Genomic DNA, 18,850 nt, shown 5'->3' with positions numbered 1-18,850 from the left:
AGTGTTCAATTTGGAGAAAGTCAACAGAAATGTTAAAAATTAGCCAACTCTTCTGGGTGTTATGGAAAATTGGAGAGTGGAAATAATAGGTAGATGACATGTGATTAGTTAATTAAGCTAAATACACGCCTCTTAATTCTGAATGTGTTCTGGAGAATTGTGTTCCACCAAAGTGAAGTAGAGAAACATTTTTAAACAACTCTCTCTTGTGATTATAATTGCTGACTTGATCAGGCTATAACACGTCATCCAACATTACTCTCAAATCAAGTCCCGTTTCATATCGCTATTCCATGTATCAGACCCAGTTTTGCAGAGGGGATGATGCTCAGGGTACGAATTTCCCTGCTTAGTCACCATATTGACATATTAACATTTCGCCTTCTTGATTAGTTTAACTGGCTTTGGAGAGGTTTAACCTGTGGCACTCAGGGACCAATATAATTGCATCATAGGCCACTCTTGTCAATGCTGATGTTCAAGGAGATAGAAATGTGATGATGCTTTTCTGGACAAGGACAACTCTGGAGAATGGGGGAGTATCACGGATTAGATTTTGATGCTCAGTGCTCTTTAGTTAAAGGAAACTCCTGAGTGGAGATCTAGCATCTTGTCCCATCAAGTTTAACTACAGAAGATATTCACACAAATGCACCAATACTCCTGTTTCCAGAAGAGTATTAAAAATCACTGGAGGAATTCAAAATCACTAGATAGTGGTTAAAGAGAGATGCAGGAGTAGAAAAGGTATTTAAAAATATTTCAAAATTAAGAAGTGCTTTAAACTTGTGCGTATACATTTGTGAGCACATTAACTCCAGATATAGAAAGTTGCTGCTATGGTCGTCGTGGTGTTTTCTTTCCTACTTGTATGCTTAATCATATGTTTATTTCTCCTACTAGACTGTGACTCTCCCAGGACAGGAACTGAGTCGTAGGAAAACTGTATTGCAAGTAGTGTACTTGCACAATGTAATTGGTACACGATTACTGATTGAATTCGATGGAATTGAATTAACTTATTACTGGTAATTGTCACTATCCTATCAGTCAGCAAGCACTGGAGGCTTGTACTAGGGAATCAAAACACTGGCTGGCCCTGGGACTAGGTATTCTGTGAAAAGAAGGTTGGTTATATGATTTTGATTAAAGCTAATACTGCTTTTTTCTAAGCATAGTAATGAGTAGTTAACTGATTCTGCATTTCCCCTCGATCCCAAAGGAAACTGGGTACCTGTTATGCAATCTTCAACATTCTAGTACCTTCCCTTTTCCATAGCATAAAATAAGCTATCCCTACAGAGACGATTTATGAATGTACTTTGTTTTAAACACATCTGTCTTGCAAACCAGGATTACAAGTGCTGTATTTTAGAGGGCCATTGGCCTCTAAATAGTTCCAGAACACTTGACACTCAGCAACCATTTTCTTCGTGCCATAGCATGTGGTGCACTAAAAGAAAAAAAAATCATAATTGCAAGGTTAAAGCATAATCAAACAAACGGGAATGCTAACACAATCAAAATAACTAAAGGCAATTAACAAAAGAATTAAGAAGAAATCTTGCGAGAGAGATGAAGTTGTCCGTGTTGTGATGAAGAAGTGGGTTCAAAGCCGAACTCTGAATCATTAGAGAGGATTTAAATTAGGCTCTTTGTCTACTGATGTGGGGGGGCCTCACCCCTGTGGCTGCTGCTCTGAGCAAGCTGCGAAATAGGCTGGAGGGGAACTGAACAAATCATGTACCACTAAGGCTGAGAACAAAGGGAAAGAAACTATAAACAATGCAGAAATGCTGTCAGTGTAACTGGTAAAACTTCAAAAGACAGAGCCACTGGACCGATTTAATGGCACAGAGAGTTTCCTCTGATAACGCATTATCCAAAAGTAAAGAATGCCTTGGAGTGGAACACAGTTCATCCGTAAGCCCTCGGGATCAGAAACATCAACAGTAATCCTTGGGGTACAGGAAAGTTACGTGATTCTTGTCATCGTGTCTGCCCCTCCACCATGCACACACACACAGACACACACACACATGGACACACAGAGTATATCTCAAGGCTGGTTTGATATTATGAATTACATTAATGAATGTTTGGATTTTAATCACCTTAGTTAGGATTATTCACCAATTTAATCAATATCTCTCAAAAATTCATCAAAATCTGAATAATACGCAACCTCTGGGCAGATGTCATACATGCAAATCCTGTAAATCCTTTACCCAATTCCTTGTGATAGAAAAAACTTCTACCTTTTTTTTTTAACCAATTTACAGGAAATCAAGGTGTAAATCAGGATCATTTTCTTCTTTTTTTAATTGTTATTTTTTGTTTATTTTTGAGAGAGAGAGAAGGCAAGTTGGGGAGGGGCAGAGAGAGAGAGGGACAGAGGATCCAAAGTGGGCTCTGAGCTGACAGCAGAAAGCCCAATTCGGGGCTCAAACTCATGAACAGTGAGATCATGACCTGAGCTGAAGATGAATGCTTAACCGAGCCACCCAAGTGCCCTGTAGGATCATTTTCTTAAGCCCATGCACCATGTTTTGTCTCACAATCTTGAGTGGTATTGATAGCATAAAAAAAACCCTACATTCATATTAGTAGATTAAAACATTACAACTTGTAGTAGTTTATGTTTATTTCTTTTAAAAATTATTTTTATTTTAAAGTAATGAATTAAATGCTTTCAAGTCATATATTTCCTTTTTAAAAAATTTAAAAAATACTTTTATTTATTTTTGAGAGAGAGACATAGCACAGTGGCAAAGGGGGAGAGGGAGACACTGAATCTGAAGTAGGCTCCAGGCTCTGAGCTGCCAGCACAGAGCCTGATGTAGGGCTTGAACCCATGAACAACAAGATCATGAGCCGAAGTCAAATGCTTAACTGGAGGCATCCAGGCACCCCTCACGTCACATATTTTCTAAAAGTTTTTTTAATATAAATTGCAGTCCCCTCCACTTTTTCTATGTCCCAACCTTGTCCCTAAAATATTTTAATTCTTCTGGCTGTTCCTTCTACTTATCTCAGTATTCTAAAATAATTGACTTACATTACTATTTCAATCTTCAATTTCAGATACTTTCACTTTATTTTTGTTATGGCAATTAAGTCCACCCTGCCTCAGTCACACACATAAATAAGCATGTAGACACACACACACACAAAATCTTCCCTTTCCCTCATTCTCCCAATATAGTTTAACATTATGTTTTTAGGGGCGCCTGGGTGGCTCAGTTGGTTAAGCATCTGACTTCGGCTCAGGTCATGATCTAATGGTTCATGAGTTCAAGCCCTGGATTAGGCTTCATGATGATAGTGGGAAGCCTGCTTGGGATTCTCTCTCTCCCTGTCTTTCTGCCCCTCCCCACTTTGTCTCTCTCAAAAAAAAATTAAACATTACTTTTTTAACAGGAAGTCAGGGATTACATTACTTAGTGTGTGTGTGTATCTATATATGATAACATTTTTTTCTCTTACATTACTTTTCCAAAGACAGAGGTAGTATTTTAAACTACTCTAAAGGGCATAACCAGATTGAAATTGAGGGGAGGAAAACAAACAAATACAAAAAAAATCCATTACTCTAATAATTCAGAACCAACTAGGCCACTTCCATTGTTCCCTTTCTCATTTTGGGATGAATATTCTATCTCTCATCTCTTGTTCTATTATTTTATACCCCCACATTTTCTTCTCTCCTTTTTAATACTTTTTTTCTTTAAGCTTTTCCTCCTCTCGTTTTCTGTTTATGTCTCTCCATCTGCTCCGTCTCTCTCTCCTTGATTGATTTCCTTTATGTTTCATTCCATCGCTGCCATAACATTGATATAAAGATCCGATATAAGGATCCTCTATCACTCTTTCCTATCTTGTTTGCTCCTGTCACTAAGGTAACAAAAGAGCTGTGCAAACAAAACATGGCATGATCTGAACCTCATAGTGTTTTCTTTTCTGTTCTTGGAGAGCACCCTTCTAGAATGTGAAAGCGGTATGTATTCTGGAGTCCCTCACTTGGTGAGGAGAAATCTGTAAGATGAAAAAGGTGGGGCTTTCTTGCAGGTTTCTTGTGCAGAGCCGCTCTGATTCCAGCTCCTGCCGGAATAAGAAGACACATGGCAGTCCATAGAGGTTTTCCCGGAAAGGACCTATAGTCACATTGTAGGATCCATGGAAGCAGCGGTAGTGCCATCAGGTGATGGCAGTTTGTGTGCCGGGAAATAGCTGTGTCTACATGTGCATCCATGTGCCTGTAATTCTCAGTGCTTGTGTGTATGTGTGTGTTTGCATGTGTGTGCATATGCCTGTGTGTGTCAGTTTTGTATGCGGTTTCTCTAGATGTATATATAATCCCCTAAACCTTGCAATTAATGGTGTCGACTATCTCAATAAAAAATCCCATCACCATTACATCATGAGTGTTTATGCAGGTAAAAGTGCATCAAACAGTACAATTGAAATGTGTTCATTATACGCCCAACACATGTCAATGTACCAGGAAAACAAATCTCTCATCACACGATATCTGTCACAGAGTCAGAGACAATAGGACCTCACCTCCTGGTAGGTCTCACGGCATGACTGGTCACAATATGTCACTCTTGCCATTTTCCTCACACAAAACACCCTTCATCTGAGGCTCCACAATGAGTCCTCCCAAGTCACTCAAGTCACATTGGGTACATTAAGGTGGAGAAAGAGAATCTCACCAGTGTGATGGGAGAATCCCCACTTACATTTGTGTCCATCTGCCAGTGGAAAAGAGGGGCTTGATGTAGTGTGAAGAAGGCTTTTGCAAGTAAACAATTTAAGGTAGCTATCCTAAGACAGTATAAATATAAACAGTGCCAAATTATGATTTGAGTTCCCTTTAGACGCTAAATCTTGTGAATTGTGAAGTACCCAACCGCTACTTTTCTCAAGGTTCCACTTGTAGTACATCACTTTTAGCCCCATCACAGAAACAAACGAACACAGCATAGTAACATATTCACATCTGAGAACAGGAAACTGAGGACTTGAGCCCTCTCCGGTCTCTCTCAAGTATATGTAGATTCTTACTGTGATGTCAACCCTGGCCATCACGTGTGGTGACTCGCTTTATGGCATTTATATTAGTGTCCCTGCTAAATATCAGGACTGGTCCCCTAAACCTCCAGTAATGCTGTGGGAGATACGGGGTCACCTCAGAGTACCACTTCCAAGTATGAATTTCAGGATCTGTAGATGCTGCCTCATCTGTAGTCAAGTCGATCAAGGAAGTGGATCCACAGTGTCTGTTCCCCACACAGTCACATCAGTGTTTAAGTCACATCCATGTGAGATAGGAGAAATATCACCACCGCGTGTCCCACAACACTCACATGTGCCAGGGTCCTTGACAGAGCAGGGGATGTTGACAGCCCTCAAATAGAGTATGAATAGGACATCAAGCAGTGGAAGGACTCAGCAGTCAAAAAATTAGGGCATTCAGGGAAGGGGCCCGAAGACCCTGGGATCTAGCCTTCATTCAGCCCAGGGCCCAAACGTGGAAGGTTCTCTTCCTTCATGCCAGCCATGGATTCTAAAGGGAAACTTCCACTCCAAGACCTCAAAAGGCATGTTCCAAAATAAACCCTAGACCAGTTGTCAGATCTGCCCGAAACAGCATGCCACACAAGCTCATACAGCTCCATCTAATGTTTTCTGCAGCTGCAAAAGAAAATAGCTGGACCATGTCCACGATGCTCCAGATGCCACAGATTTCAGAAAAAGTGAACCAGGAGTGCCCTCGGTCCCCAGCCAACAGCTTTGAAGGTGGCCTAGAAGAATCAGATGAAGACAATACCTAAATAAAATTGGAAAAGAAACAATGCTGGAAGAACTCCTCTCCTGCACCTGAATCTTCTGGGCCATACAAATAGAAGATGTTTGGGGTTGCAATGAGCAGAGAAGACTGTGACTCCTGGGGGACAAGGGGACCCAGCAAGATGGCCATCACACCCTGGTTGGTTTTCCAGGCACCGCTGACGACTGACACTGTGAGGAGGAAGCAGCACTCTAGACCATCAATAGTGCCCTGTGGGGTGAGTGTGTGCCCATCTGGAAGCATGGGGCTGAGCAGCTTTCCAGGGTTTCCCCTTGCCTGCTGCAGGGTTGCTCCTGCTCCTGCTGTCTCTCCAGTCCCCAGCGGGAAGGTGCAGAAGGAGAGATGCAGGAAAATGCAAGTCTGCCATGGTCAATGGCCACCCTGGAATGCGCTTTAAGGGCAACCTGGCTGTATCCTTTGTGTCAAAGGACACCTGACTCAACTGGACCCCTCTCCTCCCTGATATATCTGCTTCCAGACATCTCTTCACACTCACTGTCCTCAGCCCCTTACACCCAGATGGCCCCTGCTGACTTCCAGATACAAAGCCAAGCCAGCAAGTCTTGGGCAGCACCACACAGGTAGCTTTTGTTGATTCATCACCTATTACTTTCCCTTGGGCACAGGCACCAGCACCCAGCCAGGCTTTGCTGCCACCCAGCTAGATTTCCCTTGGCAAAACCCCTGTATCACTCCTATTGCCTCCATGCAGAAGACTGTGACCAGTGCTGGGCTGAACATTGCCAGCAGCACCACAAAACAGGCCCACTTCAGTCTGGGGGTTTCGGAAGCACCAATAGGTTTAGGGAGGAGAGGCTGCCCCACATCTGAACTCTAACTGTGGAGCACTCATCACCAAAACATTACCACGCGTTGCCCCAAGTATCACACTGCAGTTTAGGATCTGAACACTTAGGACCCCCTTGCCAGAGACTCCAGTGGCAACCACGAGACCCAACATTAAGGAAAACCATGAATTTGGAGATATTATTACCCGACGCTCACATTCCCAGTGCCTTGTTCACCAGAGTCCCCAGACATAAAGCTGGGGGTCAGCACCACTGTCTGGAAGACTCTCTTTAGAGCTGTTTGTCCAGCGTCTACACTTAGCATCCCTGCCCCAGTGGTAACCACAGTGAGGAGCGCCTTACCAAGAGTACCCATCATTAACTGTCCAAGGCTTGCTTAGACACAAAATGCTGAGTTATGCACCATGACCTTTCTCTCCAGGGAAGCACCCACTTCCTTGGGTCTAAGAGTAGAATGCTGGCCTTGAGAACCACTGTCCTTAGAATTTTCCAATGTCCACCTTCCTCCCAGGCTGGACCACAGGTGAGCCTTGTTTCCATTTGAAATGCGTCTCTACCACTGACCTCTGTGGCCCTGAAGCAAACTAGAGGCCCACAGCACAGCATGCTTGAAAGTGGGTGGTTTGAGGCTGCTGTTCAATTTTTGTCGTTGGAGCCCTCAGCATAGTAGACAGAGAACCAGGTTCCCTTTTCTCACAGTCCTGGATCTGGAACTCTCCCGCGGCCTATATTGCACTCCTGCCCTCTGCCTGTGTTTTTCCCAGGACCCTCGTAACTTCTCCATATTTTCATAAAGCCTGCCTCTTGTTCATCTGCAGAATTCTGTGAGTGTGCTTTGTAGATCAAGTGTGGAAAATCATGAAGGGCAACATGAGAGAAAGACCTGATTCAAATTTCCTGAGACTCAACTAATGGATTAGAGAAAGTAGCAATCCTTGATTGTTAGGATGGACACCTGAGTTTTAAAAGTGTGGTTGGAGTTTAAGGATAACACTTGGAATATACCAAAAGCGCAAGGGAGGAATAAACAAGGACAGTCATCCATGCTTGTTGAAATTGCTACCACTAAAACACCACTCTGACGAATCTCTTCTACCATTACTAGTTGTCACCAGGAGTCCACATTAAATTTCTCAAGAGTCCAAGACTAACAGTATGTAACAGTTTCATTTTTTAAACATTGTTGCTTGAAAGTCCTAGGCATATCACCTATGTACGCCTTTCATCTACATACTGTGGGCTTGGTGGGAAGCATTCTTGCCAGGGAAAAGAAGGAAAACTTTGATTCTAGCCTGCCACATATGCCCATGCGATTTGTGACATCCTGATTTGAATATCAGGACTCTCTGTTCCTCTCTTCCTTTCTGCAACTTTAGGGATGAAAGGGAGCCATTGGAGCAGGAACCAAACTAAAATTAGTCAGGTTTTTAATAAAAAAGAAGAAATTCTTCTAATTTGTGGTCTGATATGTATGTAGCTGAGACATCATCACTCCCATGCTCACCACAAGAGAAATGCAGAACAACCTGAAAATAAACAATTCCTAAAATTTACAAAGAACTGATCTCACAGGGCAAACTATCATTGTAATAATTGGAGAATTATTGGAGAATAATTGGAGAATAGGTGAATACAGAAGGGTCAGAGATTCAGGAGCAGTGGCTTCTGCAGGAGCAGGAATCTGGGCTGCAATACTTCCACTCTGAATGATGAATTTCTGAAGGCTCAGTGTGCACAAGCTGCAAAGGGCAAATTTCCAGGGGCCCAGGGGGTGGGGCCTCCACACTTCCATGGTTTACCTCCAGTACCCCTCCACATTCTCAAGGTGAAACTCAAAGAAAAATCCTTCAAACTTTGGACCAGGGAGGAGACTCAACCATTCCAAAACACACCCAGTGCCCTCTGTTCCCTTTAAGGAAGCCTTCATTCAAAGAAAGTGTCTCAGCAGAGCAATCACCTTGGGTGCGACAGGAGCATAAGTGGCCTGGGGAAAGGGAATGCCCAAATCTAGTCACTCCAGTTCCCATGCAGAAAGGGACTCAACTCCCTCTTGAATTCTCTCACCCCATGGGAAGGAGGATTCTGAGAAGCACTGTCACTGTCAATCCCAAGGACACAGGCTCACTGAAAGACTGAGGTCTCATCATAGAACAATACGCCCCCTCCCCTATACATTTCTGCTGCATGAATAGGGATTTTAAAAATCCTGCATCAAAAGGGGATTTTACCTGAAGAACTCCAAGTCTCAGATGTTACTGAAGATGTATCAAAGGAAACCCAAAGCACACAGGAGAGACAAAATAAATAACAGCAAAAATCCTTCAAACAAACAAACAAAAAACAAAGGAAATGGTAGCTTAGATATCTATCCTAGCAGCGAACTGAGAACATAGTTTAACTCCTAGAATATAAAAATCTCAATTAGAGACCAACTTATTTGAGTTGGTTTTGCCAACACCTTATGTTCAGCTTTTAATAAAAAAATTACAATGCTTATTAAAAGTCAAAAGGCAACAGTTTGAAGAGACAGAGCAAGCACCATAATCAGAATCAGATTATGACAGAGAGTAGGGAGTTATTAGGCTATGGATTTAACATATAATTAAAACCTTAAGGGCTGCAATGGGAAAGGTGTAATTAGCCATGAGCAGAGAGATGAAAATTCTACTGAATGTGAAGTAAATGTTGGGAATAAACACTATATTAGAAATGAAGAATACTTTAGATATGTTCATGGATAGCTGGGGACAGGAATGAAGAAAGGATCTGTGAGTTGAAGACATGCCACTGAAATCTTTACAAACTAAAGAAGAAAATAATGACAGAAGGAAATATAAAGGAACATCCAGGAACTATAGGACATTGTAAAAATTGTAACATCTGTATAAAGAAAACAGGAAAAGAAGGATTGGAGGGAGTGAGGAATGTGGCAGGAAGGAAGGAAGGAAGGGGCACAGAAAATATTTCAAGCAATTAGGGCTGACAAATTCAACATGTATGAAACCACAGATCCATGAATGTCAGAGCAAGAGAAATACCAAGTGATCAATACCTTTGTAAAGCATTTGCAAAGGGCAGTAAATCAAGACAAAAAGGAAAAAAAAACTTGAAAGGAGACAGAGGGGAAAAGTCCTATGTGTAGAAGAACCAGTATGAGTTATTCTGGATTTATCTTCAACAACCATGCAAGCAGGAAAAGAGTGGGATTAAAGTGTAGAAAGAAAAAATTAATTAGATGAATTCTGAATCAAATACATTTCTCCAATACCGCTGCAGACATAAAGTCTTTCTAATATAAATAGAAATTGGAATTGCCAGCATTAAATGTTCCTTACAAGGTATCTTAAAGAGGGTATTCAGAGGGAAGAATAACATATATGTCAGCAATTTGACTCCACACAAAGAAAGAGTTTTAGAGAAAGGAAGAAATGAAGGTAAAATTGTGCTTAGGGTCTTATTTTTCTTCTTTTAAGCTGATTTGAAGCCTCATTTCTTAATATAATAATTGCAAAAATAATTTTGATGATAGTTTATAAATAATGAAAATATATAACAAATTTTGTTCAGTGATGGGATAGAGGAATTGAAAGAATTCTCTTTTAAAAGTACTTGTTGCCCTAACCATGAAGAAATAGTGTCGCTGGATGAAGGAGGAGGGAGAGAAGGAGAAAAAAAAGAAGAAAAAGCAGCAGCAGCAGGAAGAGAAATTTCAAATGTTTTCCTCTAAATGGAAATGAAAACATACAACTCCTGAAAGTGTGTGTGAAATGAAGTGAAAGCAGTTTTTAAGAAGAAATTCACTGCACTGAAAGGATGTATTAGAAAGAAGACTGATCTGTGCCAATAATCTTAGGAAAAGAAGAACAACATAAACCCAAAGCAAACAGAAGAAAGAAGTAACAATTACTGTAGAAGTTCAATGAAGTTAAAAATGGGAAGACAATAGAAAAATCAAGAAAACAAAGCTAGGTCTTAGAAATGAAATGAGAACAAACAAAAATTAGTAATAAATAAAAACTTGGTCGTGGAATTGACATATTCCCTGATGAAATCTGTCGGATCTATACCAAAGCTGAACATACTCGAAATTTCCCCCTTTCCCATGGAACCTTTAGTTTCTACAACCACACTGCAGACATGGATATAAGATAATGCTTAAATAACTTTTGAGTAGGACTCCAGTATCTATACATTAGACCTCACTAAAAGGTAAAACTTTAGTGTTTCAAAGGACACCCCACACTCTAGAGAAAACTTTACAGTTCATAGAGCTAATGAGAAACATTGTTAGTGTACATTACAGCTCATTTATAAGAAGATAAGGAACTCCATTTAAACATGGACAAATGGGGGCGCCTGGGTGGCGCAGTCGGTTAAGCGTCTGACTTCAGCCAGGTCACGATCTCGCGGTCCGGGAGTTCGAGCCCCGCGTCAGGCTCTGGGCTGATGGCTCAGAGCCTGGAGACTGTTTCCAATTCTGTGGTCCCTCTCTCTCTGCCCCTCCCCCGTTCATGCTATGTCTCTGTCCCAAAAATAAATAAACGTTGAAAAAAAAATTTTTTTTAAAAAAACATGGACAAATGAGCGCCAAAGACTGTTCTCTGCAGATGGTATTCAGAACACCATTAAGGACAGGAAAACGTGTCCAACAAACCTCGTCATCAAAAGCCCAGAAACCAAAACCACCATATATCCTTTCATAGCCACAGTATAGCTATAACCAAAAAGACATGCTGAGACTGTCAGTGAAACGATGGAGAAATTGAAACCCTGTCACCTGGCTGGGTGGAATGGAAGATTGTAGTCACACTGGAAAACAGTCTTGCAGGTATTCAAATAGGGACATAGGGACTTAACTTTGGACCCAGCAATTGCACTTCTCTAAACAAATGAAAGATATGTCCACACAAAAACTTGTCTATGAATGTTCACAGAAGCTTTATTCACAATAACCCCAAAGTGCTAACAGCAGGAAATGTTCATCAACTGAGGCATGAATAAACTGTCTTGTATCTGCACGATGAAATATTATTCAGCAAAGAGGGAATGAAGTGCTGACCTATGTTACAACACAGGCAGACCTTTTCAAAGGTTCAGAATTTTATAAAACATTTTTAATAATAGTCTTTGTGAAAATATAGAGCCTCTCAAACTTCTAGAATCAACTTTATCTTATACAGTGCACATTTTTTCATTGTAGACTACCAGCAGATTACTTATGCAATACAGAAACACATGACTTGTTTTTTTCATGTCAGAATTTTTTTCTTGCCTTCACCAGAATTTGGAGTTCTATGAAGACAAGATTGTATATTTGACACTGTCATCCTCATAAACAGTCTAGTTTCTGAAGTAGTGGAAGGTACCATGAAACAGACATTACTCAGTGAAAATTTGATAAATGAGTGAATAACGTGATATAGATGTTCCTACTCCTGCATGGCACGTTCACACCATTGATTCCTCAGTCCGATTTTCCCTTGAGGATCAGAAAGCTGTTATAGACTTTCTCCCTCATTCAACCCAAAATGTTGCAGGCAACATCCTATGTTTTAGAGACCCCTTGAATACCATGTCTCGCCCATTCAACTTAAACAGACCTCAGGGATATAATAAATGTTTTGACCAACGACGAAAAAGGAATTGATCTGAAAACAGGCCAGAACTCATCTTAGAGTTCCTACATTCTCCCTACGTTAGCATTCTTGCAGGTGTAACTTACAAAACAGAAACTCTATGTTAATCATTGTCCTAGCACTTTCTTTTAAAAGACCATTCATATAGAGCAAAGAGTAGATGTCTGCAGAGTCCAATTCCAAATGGATCTCTGAGTGGAAGTGCTTTGTCTTTGCAGGAATGACCATAGGTACCCATTGCTGTTCTAAGATGGAACTGGAAATGGGACCCTTTCCAGTTCGGCAATGGTCTTTCACTTTGTCCTGGAGATATCTATCTTGGCAGGATGGGGTAGGATTTGCTAACACAGTCCAATATAAGGAATGAACCACTGCTTGAGTCACAGAAATGTTAGGGATTTCCCGTCCAGGTACCCACAATTCTCCAGGACTGGCACAATTATTGAAGATGATGTTAACTTACAATTCTCTTTGAAGTTGTGGTGAAATCCTAAATGAAAATTTCACAATCATAGAATTAATGAGGCATTGGAGTTTCATCACAGAGCATATGTTCATTTTTATTATTATCATTCATTCTTGTCATGTATCTAGGTATCCGAACACTAATATCATAGTTAACACACATCATATCGGGTTCTACATTTTCAGTTAACATTCAAAGTTATCTCCTAATGGGGCACCTGGGGGGCTAGGTCGGTTAAGTGGCCGACTTCAGCACAGCTTGTGAGTTCGAGCCCCGCATCAGACTCTGTGCTGACGGCTCAGGGCCTGGATAGAGCCTGCTTCAGATTCTGTGTCTCCCTCTGTCTCTGCCCCTCCCCCTGGTTATGCTCTGTCTCTTAGAAATAAATAAATGTTATTTTTTTTAAAAAATATGTCAATCTATAGGCTTCTGACTTTTATCATCCCTATTGAAAGGTCATATCTATTGTACCTTTGAAGATTATTGGTGTTTGGTCTATAGCTGTATTTTTAAAAATTTCTCTGCCTTAGTTCTCAGTTCTCCAAGGATAGATATGAATAGGGAGCCTAAAGATTAGAGAAGAGACATCTTTGGGAATCATTAGCATAAAGGGGAAAAGTAGGAGTAATGAGGGGTGAATGTTAGGGACAGTATGAAAAGGAGTAAAGAAAAGGGAAGCTAGGAGATGGAAAGGAAAGAGAAATATATTTAGAAGACAATAAATAAAAGATGGAACCCATAATTGACAAAATGATCAGAGAAGGAGGAAGAGGTTAAGGGTGTCTACTATCTGAGATGCAAGGGAAGAGAATCACAAAGAAGGGGTCAACAATGTCATGAAAGATAGGGTTCAGTTACATGTCTATAGAGTGCATTGTGTACATGTGGAAAAACAGAAATCACTGGCAAAATTACCTGCTGTTAAATTTAATGTATCAGCTTCCTTTGCTTTGGTAACAAATTACCACAGACTTAGTGGCTTAAAACAATGCCAATTTGTTATGTTACAATTTTAGAAGTAAGAAGCTCGAATTTCAGGGGTGCCTGGGTGGCTCAGATCATGATCTCACGGCTCCCGGTTCAAGCCTTGCCTTGGCCTTTGTGCTGACAGTTCAGAGCCTGGAGCCTGCATCAGATTCTGTGTGTTTCTCTCTCTCTGCCCCTCCCGCTCATGTTCTCTCTCTGTCTCTCTCTCTCTCCCACATTTGTTTGAAATAAACAAAAAAAATTAGGGGCACCTGGGTGACTCAGTCGATTAAGCTTCCAAATTTGGCTCAGGTTATGATTTCATAGTTCCTGAGTTCCACCCCCACATTGGGCTCTATGTGGACAGTTCAGAGCCTGGAGCCTGCTTCAGACTCTGTGTATCCCTCTCTCTCTGCCCCCCTCCCGCTCACACACTCTCTCTCTCTCTCTCAAAAATAAACACTAAAAAACTGTTAAAATTTTTGAGTTCTAATTTCAAAGTGTTGGCAGTGTGACATTCCTTCTGGTAGCTCTGGGGAGAATCTGTTCCCTTGTCTTTTCAGTTTCCAGAAGTCATCTGCATTCTTTGGCTTGTGGCTTCTTCCTCCATCTTCAAGGCCAGGAGCATGGCATATTCAAACCTGTCTCTCTTTAACCTGTTTCCATCACCATGTCTCATCTGACTCTAACCCTTCATATTTCCTCTTTTAAGAACCTCTGTGATTATGTTGGGCCCACTTAAATAATCCAGCATAATCTTTTCATCTCAAAATCCTTAACTACATAGGAGCAAAGTCACTTTTGCCATGTAAGGTAACATATTCACAGGTTCTAGGAAGTAGGACATGAACTTCTTTGGAGGACACTTATTCTGTCTACCATAATCATGTCACACAACCCGTTATCTGTGTCTCAATTTCCTTATTTGTAACAGGTAAAATTATACTGATCACACTTTGCTACTGAAATAATTCATTTCCATTAAACTGAACCCTGATTCACAGTAGACAGGCATTAATAAACAGTGGTGAAAAGGGAGTTTTCATTTCTTTGCCACTGGTGGGAGAAGGTTAAAGGAGGCAGAGTATGAATTAGGAAGCACGTCAAGGCAAATTTCCCGGCAGAGGAAGTAGTGAGTATGTTCAGGACAGGGTTCCCCAGCAGCTGAGGAAAAGGGGAAATTACTGTTTTGAAAGATAAGCCACATATTCCCTAGCAATATTTCAAATGTCTTTCAGCAAAATGTCCTCCAAGAAAGAAAATTAGCAAAAAAAAACCAGAACACACACACACACAACAAAACTTACAGGGAAAAAAATAAAAAACCAAGAGAGAAATAAACCCACATGTAATCACACGGGAATGTGCAGTCCCCTGATCCCCAGAGGCCAGGCCTTCTAAGATGAACCTAAGAATTGCTGGGCAAAAGTGAGTAAAAGTAAGGAAGTCAATATTCTCTTCCTGTACATGATTTTGGTTTCCATTTCAAGTGTCAATTTCACATGAGCAGCTCTAGTCCTCTGTTGCAGAACACCTAAATTGGTTGAAATAAGTATTAGTGGAAGAAAGGGGGCTATGGGCTGGGACTGAAGAGACATGGACTCTGGTTCCACTGAATTAGTGAATAATTTTAATCAAGTTGTTTTCTTCTTTCTGGGCCTCAGTTTTTCCCTGTATACATCAAGAACTAGACTGCGCTAACAATGCCATAAATTCTTTCATTAGTGGATCTTGATCTTATGCTCTTGTCCTCTCCATCCCTCAGAGATCTCCCTTTCATGACTTTGACATTACTTCCTTACTAGTAACTCCCAAATCATTCTATCTTCTCATTAGCAATCAGAATTATAGCTTCAGCTATCCACTAGTCATTTTTACTTGGTCATTTTGCCACACCTCACACTCAACATGACAAAACCTTCATTATTCCTTTCTTAAAATTTTAATTCTAGTATAGTTAACATACAGTGTTATATTAGTTTCAGGTGTACAGTATAGTCATTCAACAATTCTATACATTACTCAGTGCTTATCATGATAAGTGTACCCTTTAATTTTTTTAAATTAATTTTGAGGGGGGGAACAGAGAGAGAAGGAGAGAGAATATGAAGCAGGCTCTAAACTATGAGCTGTCAGCACAGAGCCTGATGCAGGGCTCAAACCCATAAGCCATGAGATCCTGACCTGAGCCAAAGTCAGACTGAGCCACAAAGGCACCCCTTGAGAAGACTGATACCCCTTGATAAGCATTCACTTAATCCCTTTCATATATTTCACCCATTCCCCCATCCACCTTCCTCTGATAACTGTTAGTTTATTATGTAGAGTTAAAAGTCTGCTTTTTCGTTCAGGAGTTTATATCTAGGCTTTCCATCCACTCCATTGATCTTTGTATCTATTTTTGTGCCAGTACCACAACTATTTTGATTACTATAGCTTTGTACTACTATACCTTAATATTGGAGACTGTGGCACCTCCAGTTTTCCTTTTTCAAGACTGCTTTGGCTATTCAGAGTCTTATCTGGTTCCAAACAAATTATGGATTCTTGGTTCTAGTTCTGTGAATTAAATACTCTTAGGTCTTTTCATAGAGATCTTATTAAATCTGCAAATTGCCTTGGGTAGTGTAGACATTTTAACAATATTTGTTCTTCTAATCCATGAGCAGGAAATATCTTTCCATTTGTGTCATCTGTAAATTCTTTCATCAACGTTGTGTACTTTTTAGAGCACAGGTCTTTCCCTCTTTTGTTTATTCCTAAGGATTTTATTATTTTTAGTGCAAATGTGAAAGGCATTTTTTTCTTAATTTCTCTTTCTGCTACTTCATTATTAGTGTATAGGAATGCAACAGATTTCTGTACATTGATTTTTTATCCTGTGAACTTACCAAATCTATTGTTCAATTTCCCTGGTTTGTTTTGTTTTGTTTTGTTTTCCTGGAGTCGTTAGGGTTTTCTATATATAGTATCATGTCATCTGCAAACAATGCAAGTTTGACTTCTTTCTTACCAATCTGATTTTTATTTTTTTCTCTTTTCTGACTGCTGAGTGTGGGACTTCCAGCACTATGTTGAATAAAAATAGTGAGAGTAGATATCCTTGTCTTGTTCCTGACCTTGGGAGGAAAGCTCTCCGTTTCCGCCCACTGAGTACGATGTTAACTGAGTTTTTCATATAAGGCCTTATTATATTGAGTTATGTTCCCTTTAAACATACTTCGTTGAGTGTTTTTATCATAAATGAATGTTGTACTTTGTGAAATGCTTTTTCTACATCTATTGAAATGATCCTATGGTTTTTATCCTTTCTCCTACTGATGTGATGTATCACACTGATTGATTTACGAATAATGATCACCCTTACCTCCCAGGAATAAATGCCACTTGATCATGGTGAATGAGTTTTTAGTGTATTGTTGGATTCAATGTGCTAATCTTTTGTTCTGGATTTTTCATCTATGTTCACAGGCGATATTGGCTTCTAGTTCTCTCTTTTGGTACTGTCCTTTGCTGGTGTTGGTATCAGAATAATGCTGGCCTCATAGAAGGAATTTGGAATCTCCCTCCTCCTCTATTTCTTAGAATAGTTTGAGAAGAATAGGTCTTAAGTCATCTTTGAATGTTTGACAAAATTGCCTGTGAAGGCTACTGGTCCTGGACTTTTGTTTGTTGGGAGTTTTTTGATTAATGATTCCATTTTATATCTGGTAATCAGTCTGTTCAAATTTTCTATTTCTTCCTGATTCAGTCTAGGGAGGATATACATTTCTAAGATTTTCTCCATTTCTTCCAGGTTCCCCAACTTGTTGGCATACAGTTTTTCATAATATTCTCTTATAATCTGTACCACAGATATTTCTGTGGTATCAGGTATTTCTCTTTCATTTCCTGTTTTTTTAATTTTTTAATTTGTTTTCTTTATTTTTGAGATACAGAGAGAGACAGAGTGTGAGTTGGGGGGGGATGCGAGAGAGAGGGAGACACAGATTGTGAAGCTGGCTCCAGGCTCTGAGCAGTCCACACAGAGACCGGTGCAGGGCTCAAACTCACAAAGTCAGAGATCACCACCTGAGTGAAGTCTGGCACTTACCCAACTGAGACAACTAGGCGTCCCTCCTGTTTTGTTTATTGAGTCCTCATTTTTCAGGGATGGGGATAAGTCTAGCTAAAGGCTTATCAATTTTGTTCTTTTCAAAGAAGCATTTTCTGGTTTCATTGATGTTCTCCTTTTTTTGTTTTGTTTTGTTTTGTTTGTTTTATAGTTTCTATATCATTTATTTCTGCTCTAATCATTATTATTTCTTTCCTTCTGCTGGATTTGGGTTTTCTCTGGTCTTCTTCTACTAGATGCTTCAGGTATAAGGTTGGGTTGCTTATTTGAGATTTTCCTTGTTTCTTGAGGTAGGCCTGTATTGGTATAAAATTCCCTTAGAACCACTTCTGCTGCATTCCAAAGATTTTGGAGCACCGTCTTTTCATTTTCATTTGTCTCCATGTATTTGTTTGTTTCTTCTTGGATTTCTTGATTAACCCATTTATTGTTTAGCAGCATGCTATTTAACCTCCATGTATTTGTGTTCTTTCAAGACTTTTTTATTGCGATTGATTTCTAGTGTCACAGTGTTGTGATCAGAAAAGATGCACTGTATGATTTTGATCTTTTTGAATTTGTTGAGACTTGTTTTGTGGCCTATGTGACCTATTCTGTAGAATGTTCCACGTGCACATAAAACTATGTGTATTCTGCTGTTTTTGGATGGCATGTTCTGAATATATCTGTTAGATCCATCTGGTCCAATGTGTCATTCAAGGCCACTGTTTCTTCTTTGATTTTCTATTTGGATGATCTATCCATTCATGTAAGTGGTGTATGAAAGTCTTTACTATTATTGTATTACTATTGATTACTTCTTTTATGTTTGTTATTACCTGCCTTATGTATTTGTGTGCTGCCATGATGGGTGCATACATATTTACAATTGTTTTATTTTCTCCTTAGATTTTTCCCAGGATGATTATGTAGTATCCTCCTTTGTCTTGTGTTACCGTCTTTGCTCTGACAGAAGTATTGCTACCTCAACTTTCTTTTCACTTCCATTTGTATGATCAATGCTTC

The 18,850-nt window shown here is 40.0% G+C and overlaps 1 long non-coding RNA gene across 1 annotated transcript in view; it reads right to left on the bottom strand.

Annotated features, from left to right (window-relative positions):
• Positions 1-221: 221 nt before the first annotated feature.
• The window catches only part of LOC147583421 (uncharacterized), a 192,158-nt gene continuing 173,529 nt past the window's right edge, over positions 222-18,850 (bottom strand). The window contains exons 3-4 of the long non-coding RNA XR_015248187.1: positions 1,235-1,453; positions 222-524 (exon numbers count right to left, since the gene is read on the bottom strand). This is a non-coding gene — a long non-coding RNA (uncharacterized LOC147583421). The remainder of the gene's footprint in view (positions 525-1,234; positions 1,454-18,850) is intronic.

The sequence above is a fragment of the Puma concolor genome, chromosome A2 (assembly GCF_028749965.1).
Source record: "Puma concolor isolate L17-30 chromosome A2, mPumCon1.1.hap2, whole genome shotgun sequence".
NCBI lineage: Eukaryota > Metazoa > Chordata > Mammalia > Carnivora > Felidae > Puma > Puma concolor.
The sequence above is the reverse complement of the archived record's forward strand: the minus strand, read 5'-3'. Positions and strand labels throughout refer to the sequence as shown.